Genomic DNA, 18,620 nt, shown 5'->3' with positions numbered 1-18,620 from the left:
TCACAAAATACAGTTGGCTCTCCACATCCATGGGTTCCACATCTGTGGATTCAACAAAACGCAGATAGAAAAAATTAAAAACTAAAAAATAACATTACAACAATAAAAATAACACAAATGTAAAAAACCATACAGTATGGCAACTTTTTACGTAGCATTTATATTGCATTAAGTAATCTGGAGAAGATTTAAAGTATACGGGAGGATGTGCATAGGTTATATGCAAACACCACCTCATTTTTTATCAGGGACTTGAGCAGCCTCAGGATTGGTATCTAAGGAGGGTCCTGGAACCAGGTACTGAGGGATGACTGTGTTTCCTACATACTGGAGAAAAAAACCCCAATATAGCCACTATGTAGTCATACCTACAACTCATGAAAAATGTTAATATTCTCCCTCCAGATCTCATTTTATACAAACAAAGACATCGCAAATGCAGTTACCCTTCTCCACTCCCATTTCCCCGCTTCTTCCCTCCGTGGAAACAACAGCTATCTAGAAGCTCGCTGTAGCTTTCCCATCTCTATTGTTATATTTTACTGCAGATGTACATGTCCATAAACAACCTATAGTATTTTTAAGCTCTATATAAACATCATACTATATATAACATTCTATAGCCCATTTTGTGTTACTTTATTTATTTTATTTGATTGATTGATTGATTGATTGATTGAGATACGGTTTCACTCTGTTGCCCAGGCTGGAGTGCAGTGGCATGATCTCTGCTCACTGCAACCTCCGCCTCCCATGTTCAAGCAATTCTCTTGCCTCAGCTTCCCGAGTAGCTGAGATTACAGGTGTGCGCCACCACGCCCAGCTGATTTTTGTATTATTAGTAGAGGTGGGGTTTCACCGTGTTGGCCAGGCAGTCTCGAAATTCTGATGTCAGGTGATCCGCCCGTCCTTGGCCTCCCGATGTGCTGGGATTACAGACGTGAGCCACCGTGCCTGGCCTAGTTTGTCTTTTAATAGGTAGTTTTAATTGGTTTGTATTTATTGTGATTAATGATCTATTTCTACCCTCTTATTTTGGGTGTTCCTTCTGCCACTCCCCTTTTTTCCTCTGCTGATGTGGTTATACCCTTAACATTTTAGCATACATTTTAAATAATTGGATGAGAATTGTAACCATGCCTCACAAACCACTAATACCTGTTCTATCATTGCTTCCTAGAATTTTGGTTCCAAAAGTGTGAATTGCTACGTTTGTGTTGTAGTTAGCAGCTCATTCACTTGCCCAACACGGTTCCCTGATGCTTTTGCTCACCACTGTGTTTTGCACCCTGTTCCCTTTTCTTCTGGCTGAGTTCATTCTCAAGTTGTGATAAGGATGTGGTGAGTGCTAAGGATGGTAAACGTTCTTAATATTTGGGTGTCTTAAAATGTCTCTATGTTCCTCTCGCTTTTGAGTACTGCTGTAGCAGAATTCAGAATTCCAGGCATGCAGCTCTTTCCCTTCAGAATTTGTCTTTTGGGTCTCTTGTTGCTGAAGAGGTGTCTGCTGTCCATCCAGTTATTGACTCCTTAGAAACTGACTTTTTCCGGTAACTCTTGAGGCCTATGGCTGGAACAGGCTTCCTCTTGCTTTTATCATATTCTTTTGGCCTCATTAAGTCACAAGGCCAGCCCAGATTCAAGAGGTAAAAAAGTAGACTCTATCCTTTTTTTTTTTTTTTTTTTTTTTAGATGGAGTTTGGTTCTTTGTTGCTCAGGCTGGAGTGCAATAGTGTGATATTGGCTCACTGCAACCTCCGCCTCCTGGGTTCAAGTGATTCTCCTGCCTCAGCCTCCTGAGTAGCTGGGATTACAGGCGTGTGCCACCACACCTGGCTAATTTTTTATTTTTAGTAGAGATGGGGTTTCGCCATGTTGGCCAGGCTGGTCTTGAACTCTTGACCACAGGTGAACCGCTTGCCTTGGCCTCCCAATGTGCTGGGATTACAGGCATGAGCCACTGCGCCCGCCTCCCCACTTTTTATTCCCCTGAGACAGGGTCTTGCTCTGTCACCCAGTCTGGATTGCAGTGGTGCAATCATGGCTCGCTGTAACCTCAATCTACTGGGCTCAAGCGATTCTTGTGCCTCAGCCTCCTGATTAGCTGGGACTACAGGTGTGTACCACCATGCCTGGCTAATTTTTAAAAATGTTTGCAAAGATTGGGTCTCATTATGTTGCCCAGGCCGGTCTTGAACTCATGGCTTCAAGCGATCTTCCCACCTCAGCCTCCCAAGGTGTTGTTGGAATTACAGGCGTGAGCTGGTCATGCATGCCAACTCCACGTTTTGGTGGGAGGAGCTTTGAAGTCATTCCAGTGGGCATGGGCGTAGGAAGGGGTGAATAACTAGGGCCATGTTTGCCTCCCATCTGTCACTGTTTTCCACCTTGTCCTCCCATCCAGAGCATGCGACTTCCAGTGGGCTGAGACAGCAGGTAGCAGTTGGTAGAACTTAGTCCCAGATTTCCGCTAGAGCAGAGGAAGACATTCTCTACCTGCTCTGCTCCAGCCCTTTGCTTCAAACAGTGAGCTTGACTCTAGTCCGCTTTTGCATTGATTGTGGCTCTGGCCCCCACCTTTACTGGGGGTGCTATGAGTCTCTGTTACCTCAGAGAATTCCCAGTGCCAGGCACCTCTGTCTCTTGCTCCCACAGCCCATCAGGCCTGCAGCCTCATCTCAGCTTACCATGTTGTGGGTTTTTTCCCCCTGAGAATTTTATTTTTGAGTAATGCTATGTCTTTAAATTTTCTATTTTAATGCTATGTTGTTACATTTTCTATTTTTGTACTTCAGCTTATATTGTTGTGTTTGCTACAGCAAGGAGGAGGAGACCTCAAAATGGGAATTTAATTTGTGATACCACCCTGGCTGGGATTCTTTTGTTTACTTTCTTCATAAAACAGTGCTTGTCACATTCTCTGGGAAACAGACGAGGCTGTGACAGCCATATTAGAATGTACATAACTGTGAGAACAAAAGCGCAGACTCTCTGGGTTAGCAGGGGCCCTCTGGTGCTTGAATCCCTCCAGAACCTGTCCCACAGGTGGGCATCTAACACCTGGACAGCTCCAGGGCTGGCTGACTGGCCACCTTTCCATCCCATCCAAGCACAGCCCAGGCTTTGAAAAGAGTGTCATTATTCTCCAGCTGGTGCCTGCCTCCCTGTAGCTTTCTACCCCAACCCCCATATCCTAGCTCTGGTCCTTTCCTCTGGAACCAAACAGACTGCATCTGTGCTCTCTGCTTCTGAGAGCCCATCAGAGCAGCGCAGGCCACGCTGGACCTGAGGGGGCCCTTCTCCTGGCTGAATAGCTGCAGGCTCTGCAGCCAAAACTCGTGCGATATAATTGGCCATCCTCTCTCCAGACTGGCTGACTCTGGGGATACTCTGCAGGTGGTCCCTTCTCTCTTCCTGGGCAGGGCCGAGATAGAGCCTCGAAGATGGGTTTGGATAGACCAACCAGAAACTTAGCAGGCCTGTTCTCCACCTCCTTCATTCTGGAATGAGTCATTCTCCTGGTGTAGCCTCCAGCTACATTGAGAGATGGATTCACATGGCTCTTCGGTCACTTGCCATCCGTTCATTCACTCCATGGGTACACCAGGGGTGCAGTGCTGAGCAAGGCTGCCATGGAATGTGGGGTCTACATTCGTGACCACAGCCACGAGGCCAAGGCACATGGTGGTGGGAGCGTGTGTGGCTGGGGAACCTACCCAGAACTGGGGAGGCTTTCCTAAGAAAGTGGTGTGTACTCTGAAGAGCACTTTCTCATTTTCTTAACATTTCCAAATCCAGACTCTCAAGAGAGAAAAATCTCTTTCTTGCTAGCTCATTGTGCCTTGGCCTGCACGGTTGTGGGTCAGCAGGTAGCCTGTGGCTTCGGTTTACTTACCTTGTCCTGTTAGCTGTGCCTGGGATATATGAATCTTCCCATTGCCTTTTCTTTTCTTTTCTTTTCTTTTTTTTTTCTTGTCGTTCCTTCCTTCCTTCCTTCCTTCCTTCCCTCCTTCCTTCCTTCCTTCCGTCTTCTCCTCTCCTCCCCTCCCCTCCCCTCTCCGCTCCTCTCCTCTTCTCTCCTTTCTTCCTTCCTTCCTTCCTTCCTTCCGTCTTCTCTCCTCCCCTCCGCTCCTCTCCCCTTCCCTCCTCTCCCTCCTCTCCTCCCCTCTCCTCCCCTCCCCTCCCCTCTCCGCTCCTCTCCTCTTCTCTCCTTCCTTTCTTCCTTCCTTTCTTTCTCGCTTGCTTGCTTGCCTCAGGTGCACTTGGGATGTGATGAGGGAATCCATAGCAGTTTTCATGCTGGGAAAGCTCATGTAGGAAATAGGTAGGGCAGGGATGGGATGGGGTGACAGTAAGTGTGGTGGCTCCATGGCTGAAGGAAACATGGCAACTACAAGGGACTGTGACTGAGGCCTGAGGCACCAGGGTGAGCAAGGGACAAGGTAGGTAGAGGAAGTGGCAGCAGCCATGCCACGCAGAGCCTTCCAGGGCGGGAGGCAAGGGCAGTGGGCAGCACTGATCTTTTCCCAGAGTCTTTATCTCTGGCCGGTGTTGGGGACCGAGGAGCCCATTGCCAGGTGGAAGTAGCTGGTTGGGAGAGGACAGGATGGTGGTGCTGGAGGCAGTGGGGAGAAATGGCCTCCCTGGACAGAAGACTTGAGAAAGCAGTGGAAGGTGGGAGAGAGTGATGCCAAGGAGACACTTGTTTGTTCGTTTGTTCTGAGATGGAGTCTTGCTCTGTCCCCCAGGCCTGGAGTGCAATGGTGTGATCTCTGCTCACTGCAGTCTTTGCCCCTCCGGCTCAAGCAGTTCTCCCGCCTCAGCCTCCCGAGTGACTGGGATTAAGGAGGCACCTTGGATTTGCTTCCTGTGGCTGCCAGAACAAATAGCCACAAACAGGGGGGCTGAAAACGGCACACGTTTTCCCTCTCACCGTCCTGGAGGCCAGAAGTCTGAAATGAAGGTCTTGGCAGGGCAAGGCTCTCTCTGAAGGCCCTGGGGGAGCATCAGTTTTTCTGCGCCTCTCCCAGCTTTTGGTGACTGTTGGCATTCCCTGGCTCGTGTCTGCATGGCCCCAGTCTCTGCCTCCCTGGCCACGTCGTCTCCTCTCCTCTGTCTGTCTAGTCTTTTTCTGCCTCACTCATGAGATCTATAGCCTACCTGGATATTACAGGGTAAGCTCCTCCTCTCCGAAGCCTTCACTAAATCACATTTTTTGCCATGTAAGGTAATATTCCCTCTTTTCCCATATAAGGCAGCATTCACAGTTCCAGGAGTTAGGGCATGGATGCCTATTTTTGCAGGCTGCCGTTTAGCCAGGACAGTGCTGAGGACCTGACTATAGACGTGAGCCCTTACACGGTTCAGGCTGTGGGCCAGGCTCTGTGTCCTGACTGCTCCAGATGGCTTCACTCATTTTAAACCTCATGAGGTAGGCACTATTGTCGTCCTCTCTTTATAGGCAGGAAACTGAGGCTCAGAGAGGTTAAATGGGCCCACTGTCACACCACCAGGAAGCCACCAGCTGGGAGTTGAGTCTGGGCAGCAGGTTCTGGAGCCCTTGGCAGGCTGCACTGCCTCCCTAGGCCGGGTGGATGGAGGATGGGTGCTGTGCACTGACATGAGGCATCTGGGAGCAGGGTACAAGGAGGACAGGAGTTTGGTTTGGGGCATGGTGAGCCACAGCCCCTGACATCCACATGCTTCTATGTCCCCTTCATTGCCAAGGACAGCCTCCGTGTCTGGGTTTCTGTCCTTGCCCATGGCCTCTCTGCGCTTTTGGCTTGTGCAAACAGCCTCCCGGTGCTGTGATGGCAAGCCCTCTTCAGAACCACTAGCCCCGCTGCCCAGTCTCCTTGGCCCTGAGGCTGGGTTTGGAGCCCTCGGTATTTGCACAGACTGAGTAGGGTAGGAGAGGGGGCATCACAGTGACTTTGAGGACATAAGGGCACTGCTACTGGTACCCAGGAGCCTGGAGCCCAGCTCTGCCCCAGGCCACTCCCAGCAGCCCCATTCTTCTGAGGGGGCCGAAAGCAGGAGGCTCTCAGCACCATCTCCCCTGAACCACGCCCTGCTCATTGCCAAAAACCCACCTCGGAGCCCTGCCCTTCAACCAGCCTTGCTACTCCTTTCTTAGGGATTAGGGCTTAGGGCTCAGGCCACGCTGATGGATTCTAGCTAGGAGTGGTTAGGTGCTCTGTTATGTGGAAAAATCACCCAATGAAATGTCAGGAAACCATTCCCATTCCTCCCCCACGTTCATTTGAAATGTGAGCAGGCTTTGGGTTTCATAGATGGAAGGGAAAGGGCATTCAGGGTGCCAGAAACTGAGGGGAGGTGAGGAGCAAAGGCACAGAAGTGGGAACAGATACATTCTGCTTGAGAAATGCCAGCTGCAAGATGACTGTGATGTGGGGCACCTGAGGTGGGTGACGGGGTTGGGGGGGGGACTGGAGCTGAGTCTGGGCAGCAGGCTCTGGAGCCCTTGGCAGGCTGTGGGGACAGAATTCAGACTGTCTGGGATGCCAGTCTGTGAGAGATGGAACCATGGTTTTGTCGGAAAGCTTTCTGTGTTAGTTGCAGAGATTCTCCACTGATGCATGTTGTTTGTGCCTTTTTTTTTTTTACATCACAACATGATTTATTATGTGAATTTTTTACAATACAAACAAAAAATACAGAAATGCAATATATGAATACAGCTAAATGCAGAATGGTGACTTTCTCTTCAAGAGGCCACAATTCCCATTTCTAGTAAAATAAAGAGATTGCATATAGGTAGAAACAGGTTGATCTTTAGCGTCACAATTTTGCCTAGAAATGATCTATAAATGCATCCCCCCTCCACCCCGCTACTTACCATAAAGTATGAAAAGGGAGTTAAAGGAAAGTTTTCTTGTTGGTTCCTATTATATGAAAGATGCTAGATTCTATTTTAGGAGGGCCAATATATGGAAAATATCTAAATTAAATGTTGTTACAAAAATGAAGCAGTAATGAGATTCTGGCTAAAGAGGGCACTAAAGGAGAATAATATATATTTAAAGAATCAAAAACAAACAAAAAGCAGTTGTTATAAAACAGCACTAGGTGCACTGGAAGCATATATAGTTTTTTTTTTTCCATGTGTATTTTTAAACAATGAAAGTGTCAAAACATAGAGTCAACTGTGTTAGACTAAATTACATGATTGTATATACTGCATTGAATGGAACCTTTGGATTATAACTATCATAGAGAAGCTTAGTTTGCAGCACATTATGGCAGTATCTCCTCAATGAAAACTTTCCAGAATCCTTTTATTTTGGAATATCCTGTAAACAATCAAACCAACAGAACCTGATTGTACCAAAAAGCGAAATGTTCCCTTGCATTAAACTGAGGATACCCATTTAATAAAAGAAGAAAAGGAAAATGTAGGCAAGGTACTTAGCGTTGTTACTTTCTAAGTACACAACACCCTAGACAATTCAAGGGACCTTAATCTCCATCAAGAACGGCAACAACAAAAATAATTCTTGTCATGATGTTAAATCCACCATTATAGGTAAAACTGGTGCAGACTGGTCAAACAGATCCAAAGAACACTGATGTCCAAGCTGACGTATTGGCAACGAATACATAACCGGTGGTCAATAAAGAGTGTAAAAGATCTTCCCTTTCTTCTTGTTTTCCTCCGAGGTTCTCCAAGGTTCTGTCGTTCTAAAATACGCTGTTGACCTTCCCCGTTTGCTTTCTCATCCTGAAACTTACAACGTGTTTCCTCTAATTCTTTGTGCTGTGCTTCCAAATTCTTTGTCATCTGCTCATCGCGCCGCCGGAGCTCAGCTTCAGAGTCCTTCAGTGTTTGAACTTTTTCTTTGACCTTCATCTCAAACACCGGCTCCATCTCCATCTCCATCTTCTTCGTTTTAGCTACATGCTCCCTTCTTTCTTCTTCCGTTTGTGCCAGAGGGCTCTTAGCCAGCTGCCCTTCATTCTTGTTGTTATCAACTTCACGGTAAGTCACAGCTGCCAGTTTTCGGCTTCCGTAGTTCTCATCGTAGACATTATTAGTGCATCTTTCAAGTCCTACATGTGTGTATCTCTTAGAATTGTAAAATCGCGGTGTTTACCATTTTCAACTTCAGCGACACCCCAAGGATACTGATTTCCTCTGACCCTTTTGCTATTGATTTCAATGATAGCATTACTACCGACCACAGCAGGAGGTAAACGGTCCTTTATGTTTTTAACAAGCATATTTTTTTCTTCATCATCTGTTTCTGGAAATTCATATATTTTAATTTTCTATTCTTGGATTTCTTTCATTATCTGTTTTTTAAATGTCGGCATTCCTCTGGTGTGAGTGTGTCTGCTTCGGCAGTAAGTAGATGATAGTCACTTTTTCATGCAAATGCTTCAAAAACCCAATATCCAGTGGTTTAAGTCCATGTCCTGAAGGAGCAATGAAGTATAAACAATGCTGGGCCCTGGTATCAGGCATCTGACGTCTGTCCACTCACGATTCTGCATTTAGGTAGTCCTCAAATGCACTGTCAATGTAGTCGATAACAGGCTGCCAGCAATTACTGTTATCCACTGTATCTCCAAATCCTAGGATACCAACTACTGTGAGCAGCGACTGAACACCACCTTCTTTGATTAAAACTTTGGATTGTTCCGCTCACTTCCATAAGGGTGAATTCAAAACCTCTCTTCACTGATTTTCTGTATACTTGATCTGGGAGACTGGCAAATCCCACATAGCCTTCAAGGGTCTTCTGTTGAGCTACCAAACGATGTGGCACAAGCAGGGTTTGGACACCTGCAGAGCTGCGGGTGAGACGGAAGAAGATGAGCCTCAGGTCTGGACGCCGAGGAATTCGTACGGATCAGTCTGAGCTCCCGCGGTGCTGTTGACGCTCCTCTCAGCTGCAGGGGATCTCGCACTGTTTGCACCTTTTTTAAAAAAGGAAAGGGATCATAAAAAAAATGATAATAGACACAATAGTGTTTCTGATGTGCCAGGCATCATTCCAAGCCGTTTGCATGTATTTACCCTTTGAATCCTCACATGAACTCTAGAACAGTTCATTATCCCCAATTACAGGTGAAGAAATGGGAAGCTACGAGGTTAAGTGGTGTGCCAGGGTCTCATGGCCAGTCTGCTTATGTCATGCAGTTTGCAGCCTCAGTTAAAGAAAGATTTGAAGGTGGTAGGGCATCCTAGAGGCACTCCTTGCCATAACCCCAAATGGCAGCAGCAACCTCTAGACCCTTAGAAGATCCATTAAGAAAAGCAGAAGACACTTGGGCCCCTGAGGAATCACGGTGATGGCTGACCTGAAGCTGGGCTTATGGGTTCCCCCTCACATTCATGTGGGCATCACAGCAGCTCCCTGAGGCAGGTGAGCATCCATAGCCCGAGATGTGTATGCAGGCTTAGCCTCAGGATGGCAAGTGGCCCTCTGCAGATCTGCAGCATGGTCCTGGGAAATGGCAGCTTGTACCAAGGCCACCTTGCTCCACCCTTTCTGAAAAACCCCCCGATCGTGCTGAGAGCTGTGCTCCCCTTGTTGCCTCCAAGCTCTGGGGCTCACAGCACCTGAGACCGGCAGGGCACGTGCAGTTGGATACCTGACCTGGGGATGGTGGCCTGGCAGCTCCATTGCACTGCACATCCCTGTGGAGGCCTCAACAGAAAGAGAGGGGCACTGCTGCCCTGGTTTCACTTCATGGGCATGCCCTGACTTGTTCTGTTATGCCTCATTGCCTTGCCATGTACCTATCTTGTCTCCTGGCTGACGACACCTTCCATGTCATTAGGGGCAATGTGGCTTGGGAGACCAGGAGGGCAGGGACCATGTCAGCCTTGGCTCTTGGTCCTTCCCTCTGGTGTGGTGAGTGGCATATTGTGGGGGCTCAGTCATTATTTACTGGATCAGGGAAAGAATGATTGATGCCTGGGAGCTGAAAGGTCTAGATTGGTGTCCCAGCCCTGTAAGCAACTACCTGTGAGTCCTCAGGAAAGCCACTTCATCTCTCTGAGCCTCAGTTTGCCATTTGGAAAGTGGGTGTGATAAGGGTCGTTGAGTGTTGCAGAAGACTGTCAAGGGGAAAACGTGTGATGCATCTTTGTAACTTGGAAAGGGTCTTATATAAAGATCTTTGTCACCAGCATTATGATGATTATGATTACCATTGTTGTTGTCATTAGTATGAGCATCCAGCCAGCATTTAAAAAAAAAAAAAAATGCATCTGTAAGGAACAATCTTCCAGTAAGCGTTCCAGTTCATGCAGGTGTTGGTCAATCAGTAAGCAATTTGTGAAACCCTACTCTGTCTGCCTAGCCTTCTGCATGTTATGGGTAGAAGGGAAAAGCATGCAAACACAATCTTCTGGAACAAAAGCAAACATTACGAGCCCTAAGGGTGGTTGGTGGCTATTTCAGGAAGGGCGAGGGGAATGTTGGAGCAGAGACCAAGACTCTGAGAACTTCTGTGAACCTGAAGTCTGTGACTCCACAGAGCTGCATGGATGTCCTGTCCTGCAGAAACAGTTGCTCAGTAAAGCTGGGAAAATGGATGTGTGTGGGAGATTGGGTGGGGGAATAAGCAAAGCTCCTTAGCAGGAAAATGAGCCGGCACCTCAAACTTTAGTGCGCACCCGGATCGTTGGGGCTGTGTATTAAAAATGGAGCAGCCCTAGAGATTCCGATTTGGTAGGTCTGGAATAGCGCTTGGGAAGTGGCATTTTAACAAGCCCCCAGGTGGTTCTGATGCAGTGGTCTGCATCTTTGAAAAGCACCACCCTGCGCCCGGGCGGGTCTCCAAGCCTCAGCTTCCAGCTGTCAAAACCCAGCCAAACAGAGCTACTTAAAAATGCACAGAACACAGTGAGAGAACACACATCTGAATTCTAGGTGATATTTTCAGATGGAATGGGACGTTATTTTTGTCTATGTTGGTAGGAAGGTTCTTGGGCTTTAGTGAACCAAAGCGGAGTCTGTTGCTTCATGCTGCTCTAATTACAGCCCCTGAAGCTCTCCGTGGAAAGGAAAAACCAGAATATTCTTTCTGAAGAGCTTGTGTGCTACCCTGGAAGGTCTGTTTTGCAAAATTAATCAGCTTTGGGCCAGTTTCTTATCTTGAACCGTTTGAGATTTCTGAGCTGCAGTTGCAGAAAGCATGCTTAGGGAAAAATCACATCTTCATGTCTTTGTTTCTACCGCATTGGTGGGGCCTCACCTATGTGCCAGGCCCAGAGAGGGAGGCAGAAATCAGAGAGGTAATCCTCGCCCTTGAGGGAGGACCGAAAAAAGTGAACGTAGAGCTGGAACATGAAGGAGAATACAAGAAGTGTTGTCAGAAAGCTCGGTAAGGATCTTGAGAGAATAATATCAACCAAGGGGAAACTGGATAAGAAATCAATTTCAGAATTTCCAGGATGAAACTGCTCCCTAAAAAGTAATTAGTGATATTAAATTCCTCCTCTCTCCAGCATGAATGAACCTTGGCCATTGAGGAAACACAGTGGAAAAGTTCCAGACCAAATCCTTAGCCTGAGAGTGTCCACTCAGATCTTAGTTGCAGCGGGCAATGAGGAAGTTGCTGGAAGAATAATTTCCAGCCTTCGGGGATCTTGTTTATCTTTCTGAAACAGGGAATGCCTTGGCAAAGGAAATGAGGTGCTCTATAGGAGACAGGGCAGAGAGAGCGGCGGTATTTATTGACATGAAACCCATTTCTCTCTTAGTCCAAACTCGCTGAGCATTCTTCTTCCTGGTGACAACAAGAATACTAGCAGCAGTCCCTTGGGGTGGCCCAGTCCTCGAGTTTTCAGAGCCAGTGTGGTCCTGTGTCGCCATCCCTCCCTAAGCTCGATAAGGAATCACTACGCTTTATAGATAGGGTTGGGAGGCCCAGGGGGGCCAAGAGACTTGCCTGCGGCCACACCGCTGCACCCAGCTCATGTCTGCTTCTGACTGTAGTACGCTGGAGTCTCCACTGCCGATGATGGCCCCGCTTTGTGGAATCCAGTGAATGTTTGGGTGTTTCAGGGAAGACTGTGGCAGGTACCAGGCGGTCTGCTAAAAAAAGAAACCGAGCATCTCTGTGAGAGCTTCCGTCCTCTTTCCTCCAGTTTTCTCCTCTCCCACCGAATCAATTAACAATTTCGAATTGTTCCCTAGTGCTTGGGCAGGTTTGTTTTGTGATTATGATGATCATCGTTACTGCAGGGTGTGCTTCCTGAGTGATATTAGAAAGAGGAGTTGTAGGCCGGGCGCAGTGGCTCATGCCTATAATCCCAGCACTTTGGGAGGTCAAGGAGGGAGGATTATTTGAGCTCAGGAGTTCCAGACCAGCCTAAGCAACATAATGAGACCTTTACCAGGTTTTTTTTTGTTTTTTTTTTTTGAGTTGGAGTCTTGCTCTGTTGTCCAGGCTGGAGTACAGCGGTGTGATCTCGGCTCACTGCAACCTCCGCCTCCCGGGTTCAAGTGATTCTCCTGCTCCAGCCTCCTGAGTAGCTGGGATTACAAGTGCCTGCCACCATGCCCGGCTAATATTTGTATTTTTAGTAGAGATGAGGTTTCACTGTGTTGGCCAGACTGGCTTGAACTCCTGACCTTGTGATCCACCTGCCTTGCCCTTCCAAAGTGCTGGGATTACAAGCTTGAGCCACTGCGCCTGACCACCAATTTTTTTTTTTTGTTTTTTAAATTCACTAGGCATGGTGGTGTAAGCCTGTGGTCCCAGCTACTCAGGAGGCTGAGGAGGGAGGATTGCTTGAGCTTAGGAGGTTGAGGCTGCAGTGAGCTGTTATCACACTACTACACTCCAGCCTGGGAGACAGGGCAAGACTCTGTCTCAAAAAAGAAAAAAGAAAAAAAAATAATAATGAAAAAATAAAAGAAAGAGGAGCTGTTCAAGTAAAATCTCTGAAACTAACTCAGCAACTCAGCCAAGGGTCTTCCCTGTGGTCAGGTTGTGCTGTACTTGACTTTGACAATCACAGGCAGCCGGGGCTTGACATCTACTACCCCACACTTGCATCTCTGGGGTCAGCCTGGCAGTGCTCACCTGAAAGTCATTCACAGCCTCCAGCGGGAGACCGGAACAAACCAGGCAATGTTCACAATGACCAGCCCTTGGCCCATACTGACCTTGACAGAACTTCAAGAGACCATGGTGCCCTGAGAAAAATAAGGATAAGTTTTTCTTAGAGCTAACTTTGTTGTTTTAAAGAAAACCCTTCACTTTGAGACGGTGTTCTGCCTTCTCTCCTCTTCCTTCCTTCTTATCACGTCCTTTAAATAATTAAATTCTGGCGATTGCAGACATTAGGATTTGTTTATTGATTTATTTCATTTCTTTCTTTCTTTTTCAGAGACAGTGTCTTGCTTCCTTCCCCAGGTTGCAGTGCAGTAGTGTGATCATAGCTTACTGTAGCCCCCAACTCTTAGGCTCAGGTGATCCTCCCACCTCAGCTTCCCAAGTAGCTGGGACTACAGATGTGCATCACCATGCACTGCTCATTTCTAATTTTTTTTTTTGTAGAGAGAGGGTCTCACTATGTTGCCCAGGCTGAAGGGTCTCGCTATGCTGCCCAGGCTGGTCCCAACTCCCTGGCCTCAAATGATCCTCCCTTTTCAGCCTCCCAGAGTGTTGGGATTGCAGGTGCGAGCCACTGCACCTAGCCCTTGTTTGTTTGTTTTTTTATGTCCTTACTTGAGAAAATAAAATTTGACAGTCTACGTTGGTATTCTGGTACTTTTTGTTTTGTTTTGTTTTCTGGAAATTGCATGTTTTATGACAGTCTGGGCAGCACTGTTATTGTTGTAGAAGTTTGTACGAAGTCAGTGGGGCACAGGGTGGAAGCGGTCAGTTCTGTTTACTGCGATCAGGGAGGATTTGGAGCACAAAGTGACTTCTGAGCTGAGCCTTGGAAAGCAAAGTGAGAGGGTGCTCACCAGGGGACCAGAGGACCATGAAAGCCTTTTGATCAGTGAGGGACTTGATAAGCTTTTCATTTTAGGGAGATCACCCTGGAGGGGAGATGACCAGCAGAGGGGAGGTAACAGGCCTGGAGGCAGAGTCACCTGCCACAGTGAGGCCAGACACAAGCTTGTGGCGGTGTGGTACAGAGGCTGGCATGGTTCTGTGGATACTCAGTGAGTAGAACGTACAGGACTTGCGACTGGCTAGGTGTGAGGGGCCTCGCAACGATGGAGTCTTGGACGGCTCCCAGTTTTCTGGCTTGGGGAACCTGCAGAGATGAACATTGACACTAACACGAATGCAAATAACAGTAGTCTTAGTGACAGTCGATGTTTACTGAGTCCTGCTTTGCGCTGGGCACTTCCAGAAGGCTCATGCAGTGAAAGCGGATTTCTCAGAGTCAGAGTCTGGAGCCCCTCTCTCACCCAGTCACGTCCGTATCTCGCCTTCTGGGTGAAATAAGTGATCACATTTTAGGGGAAGGTGGCAAGTCCAAGCTGTGGGTCTCTTCTCTGTGGGTCTGGAGCTGCAGGGAGGTGGAGGTTGGGCTTTGGGGTCATCAGCCTATGGACGATGGTGGATGCTATTGGAAGGGGGAGGTCAGCTAGGAATACTCCCTGGGAAGAAGTGCTTTGCCCAGCAGAGGAGGAGGAGCTGTTCCGTCTTTGCAGCCCCAAAGCCTGTTGTCTTAGCTGTGATTTGGGCCTCTAGTTGTATATTTCCTGCAGATGTGCCTGAAATCATTGAAATGAGAAAAGGGGAAATTTGGGGGGCTGCCTGGCCCTTTCTTGTTTTTTTTTTTTTTCTTGGGCTTTTTACGACAGATGATTTCAGATGTATGCCTCAGTAGAAACAGTAGGATAAGCTGCCTCTGTGAGCCCATCCCCCAGCTTCAGCAATTAGTGAGCATGTGCCTGTCCCTTTCTTAATTGACTCTTCGAATTCCCACCCTCCACATCCAGGCAGTTTCTATTAATACTTCTGAGCTCAGGCTCTGGCTCTGCCCGTTTCTCCTACTATCTGCTTCAGCCAGACCGGGCTGGTCAGTCTTGTGCCCACTCCCATCTCTCCCTGGCATTTCTGCCTCATCTTCTAATGCAGACACTGTCCCAGCCCCATCTTCTTCACCTGGGCAAACCTCCTGGTGCCCTGTGGGGTGGGGTGGGCTCCCCAGGCCTGGTTTGTGTCCTGGGTTTACACCTGAGCCTCCTTGGGCAGGCCACTGTATACCTGTATACCCCACTCAGAGCCCATCAGCACCACTGCCTACTGCATAGGAGGGGCCTGGGGCCACATGCTCCATTGGATAGAGGTGGCTCCCTCAGCCTGTCATTGAAGGACATGTGTAATTCAACCTCAACTGGATCAGGAGAAAACACTGGCCTCTCACCCTGTGTTGAAACTTTAAGATCACACTTGTTTCTTGGGAGGTTTTGTTTTGTTTTCTCTATTCATTTGCTAAATAAACAGGCCTAGTGTGTCCACGGCAGGTCCTAGGTTGAGAGGACCCAAGGTGATGCAGTGAGGCCTGGCTGCTATGGCAAGGCCCCCAGGGGGCTGCTCTAGTCTCCTGGTGTTCATTGTCCTGCTTGGTGACAGAACCCTCCACTCCAACAAAATTTGCTAGAAGCCCACATATAAAATCTCCAGAACGAAACCCTTGTGGTTAAATGGTAAAGGGGACCCAGAGCCCTGCCCAGTAGGGTCACGACATGTGAGTCTTTCTTCAAGAGGCCTCTTGAGGAACCGAGTTGGAAAACCTTAGGTTGGAGTCCTCACCTTCAAGGCCACCAAAGATCCCACCCGGGAGTGAGGTCTTCTCCACCACTCCCCGCAGATGCAGCAGCTGAGGGTGGCTGTCTTGTCTCCTCGTCAGCCTGAGCTCAGTGCCAGGCCCAAGAAAGATGGCGCAGGCATGGTTCTTGCCTTCAGGTCGGTCCACTCTAGGGAGAGGAAGGGGTAGGGGGCAGGGGAGCCGTTTATGTCCACAGCAGACTTGTTAATAAAAGACAGAGTGAAACCCACATAGAGGACATGTGGTGTACTGTGATGGAACAGGGAAACTTCTGTCCATCCCACGTGGTCTGTGGGCGGGCTTGGAGGCTGGGTTGCTTGCTGTGTGACGCTGCCTCCTAGGTAGCTGGGTTCACACTCCCTGGATGAGCTTTTAGATCCATGCATCTGCCAGCCATGTGGAAGCCCATTCCAGACGCTTGATCCACTGTGAGTGCGCCCCTGGCTGGGTGCTGCTGTGGCAATTGAAGGCGGAAGTCCCACCCCATCCACCCCAAGTTAGATCTGTCGTACAGACACTGGTTATGCACGTGTGGGGATTTTTCTTTCTTCTTCCCTATGTGAAGTTTTAGTTTTTCGGTAAACAGTAATTAAAACAAATGTACACAGAGACCACAATGCCGAATTTTAATTTATTTATTTCAGCTGACTGCACCCGCCAGCCTCCTAGCAAAATTCCTTTGTTTTCTTACATTACGAACGATATTAACAATAGATCTCTTGTGTAGTTTTGCGTTCACCCTGTTTCTAGAGTGTGTGGAGGATACAGGGGGTGCAGCATATGAATATTTCATACTTTCTACCTGTAGAGTAGGTGATGTACTTCTTGAGCTGTGGAAAATGAAGACAGTCCCGTCCTTGCTTTTCAAAAGCCTCCTCCTCCAAGTTGTCTCTCTGGCCTCCTTAGTCCTAGTCACTGGCCTCTTCCAAGAAAGACATTTTTCAAGTAGATGTTGTCATTGAATGAGCCTAGCTCAGAGAACGGCTCTTAGAACTTACTTATAAGTACGCTGGGTGTAGTAGCTCACACCGGTAATCCTAGCACTTTGGAAGACCAAGGCCAGTGGATTGCCTGAACTCAGGAGTTCAAGACCAGCCTGGGCAACATGGTGAAACCCCATCTCTATTAAAAATACAAAAACCGAGCTGGTTGTGGTGGTGCATGCCTGTAACCCCAGCTACTTGGAAGGCTGAGGCAGGAGAATCGCTTGAACCCAGGAGGTGGAGGTTACAGTGAGTCGAGATTGTATCACTGTACTCCAGCCTAGGCAACAGAGTGATACTGTCTCCAAAAATTAATAAAATAAAATAAAATAAAAAGAACTTACTTACAAGTGAATACTGTCTTCCCTGTTCTTCCCCATCATCTACCCTTCCCTTTCCCAGCAGTTTTCGTTTTTTTCTTACTGCTCTGAGTACACTGCTGGAAGTTTCCTTGCTTGTGCCCTCCTTCCAGGCGGCTCTGGGGACTCCGGGAAGGCAGCGATGCTTGCTGCCACTTCATCCTTGAGCCCCCCGCCACCAACCTTCATGAGGTTGTGGGTGAGTGCACAGACAGGCTGGCCTCAAGCCCAGCTTCCCTCCTGCTGTCTGTGTGTCCTGGAGTTGGTTATGTAAACTCTTCGAGCTTCTGTTTCCAACTCTGTAAAATGGTGGGTGCTGTGGACATGCAGCTTCATGAGATGACGCTTGTGAAGTGTGTAGGATTTTGCCTGCTGCATAGCAAGCTTCAGGAGTTGAGTGCTATTATTATTATTATTTATGGCTGCTGATACTGCCACCCTAGTGGACACTCAGCCCATGCGTGTTGTCCCTGGCACGTTGTTTGTGATTGCAGAGTTCCCGGCATAAGAATAAAATTCGGTGTGCTCTGTCGTGCAGGAGAATACAGCACATTCTTTGCCATCTGTTTTAGAGTAACATGTATGGAATCTTGGTGGGGTGTCCTAAAGCCTGGACTGACAGGGGTGGGGGGTCTGTAGATCTCAGATCAGCTGCCCCACTTGGGTTCACAATGCAGTGCTTGGCCCAGACAACCCCTGTGATCCCTTCTTGAACTGATATTTCCTAAAATATGAGTATCTGGAGATTGAGCACAGCATGAGGGTGCGCCTTATCAGCTCCTGGCTGGGGAAAGAGAGTCAGTCCTGGGGTTTCTTGGAAAGCTTCGAGGCGATCACCCCGCCTCCCTCTGTGCTCCCCTAAGGCTTGCAGGCTTCGGGGAGTGGAGCTGCCAGTTCCCATGCATATTGGGAGCAGGGATGCCAGTAGGAGGTCTCGTCTGCTGCTTGCTGTAGCTGTTAAGGGGAGGGGGTCTTGCAGAATCTGTGACTCTGCCCTTCCAACCACGGAGGCAGCTAGTGGACGGAGGCTCCGTTTCGCAGAACACAAGCACAAGGTTGGAAACAGAGCCATGGGCGGCAGAGTCTAAAAGCCTGGTTGTCATGTCAACAGATTGGCCCAAAATAGTGAGAAATAGCAAGGGGCAGGTCCCCATATGGTCCCGTTGTGACCACATCGCCCGTTCCTTCCATGGCAGGGCTGGGCCGGGCCAGGCTGTTATAGGAATAAAATGGGGAGCGGGGCTTTGAGGAGATCCCCCTACCATTTCCTCAGGAGAGACCAGACAGGGCAGGCACGGTCCTGCTCCTTTATAGCTGTATAAATGTGCAGCCTGAGAAGGGAACCCATAAGCCAGGGCCCCCACCCCCAAGGCTGCGTTGTACCTCCTTTATTTCCCCCATTGGGAAAATTCAGCAAACAGTTACAAGCACTCAGTGCGTGCAGGCGCAGGGGTCCTGGGCGGAGAGCTAACCTCTCCCAAGCATTCACCGGCACCAGCA

General features: G+C 48.4%; 1 protein-coding gene and 1 pseudogene across 1 annotated transcript in view; one reads left to right on the top strand and one right to left on the bottom strand.

Annotated features, from left to right (window-relative positions):
- GABBR2 (gamma-aminobutyric acid type B receptor subunit 2) overlaps window positions 1-18,620 on the top strand; it is a 426,862-nt gene that overhangs the window by 95,953 nt on the left and 312,289 nt on the right. The gene's annotated exons all lie outside the window — the stretch shown is intronic.
- On the bottom strand, window positions 7,562-17,309 carry LOC101043179 (septin-7-like; annotated as a pseudogene).

This window comes from Saimiri boliviensis, chromosome 2 (assembly GCF_048565385.1).
Source record: "Saimiri boliviensis isolate mSaiBol1 chromosome 2, mSaiBol1.pri, whole genome shotgun sequence".
NCBI classification, from domain to species: Eukaryota; Metazoa; Chordata; class Mammalia; order Primates; family Cebidae; genus Saimiri; species Saimiri boliviensis.
This window is presented reverse-complemented; position numbering and strand designations above follow the sequence as displayed.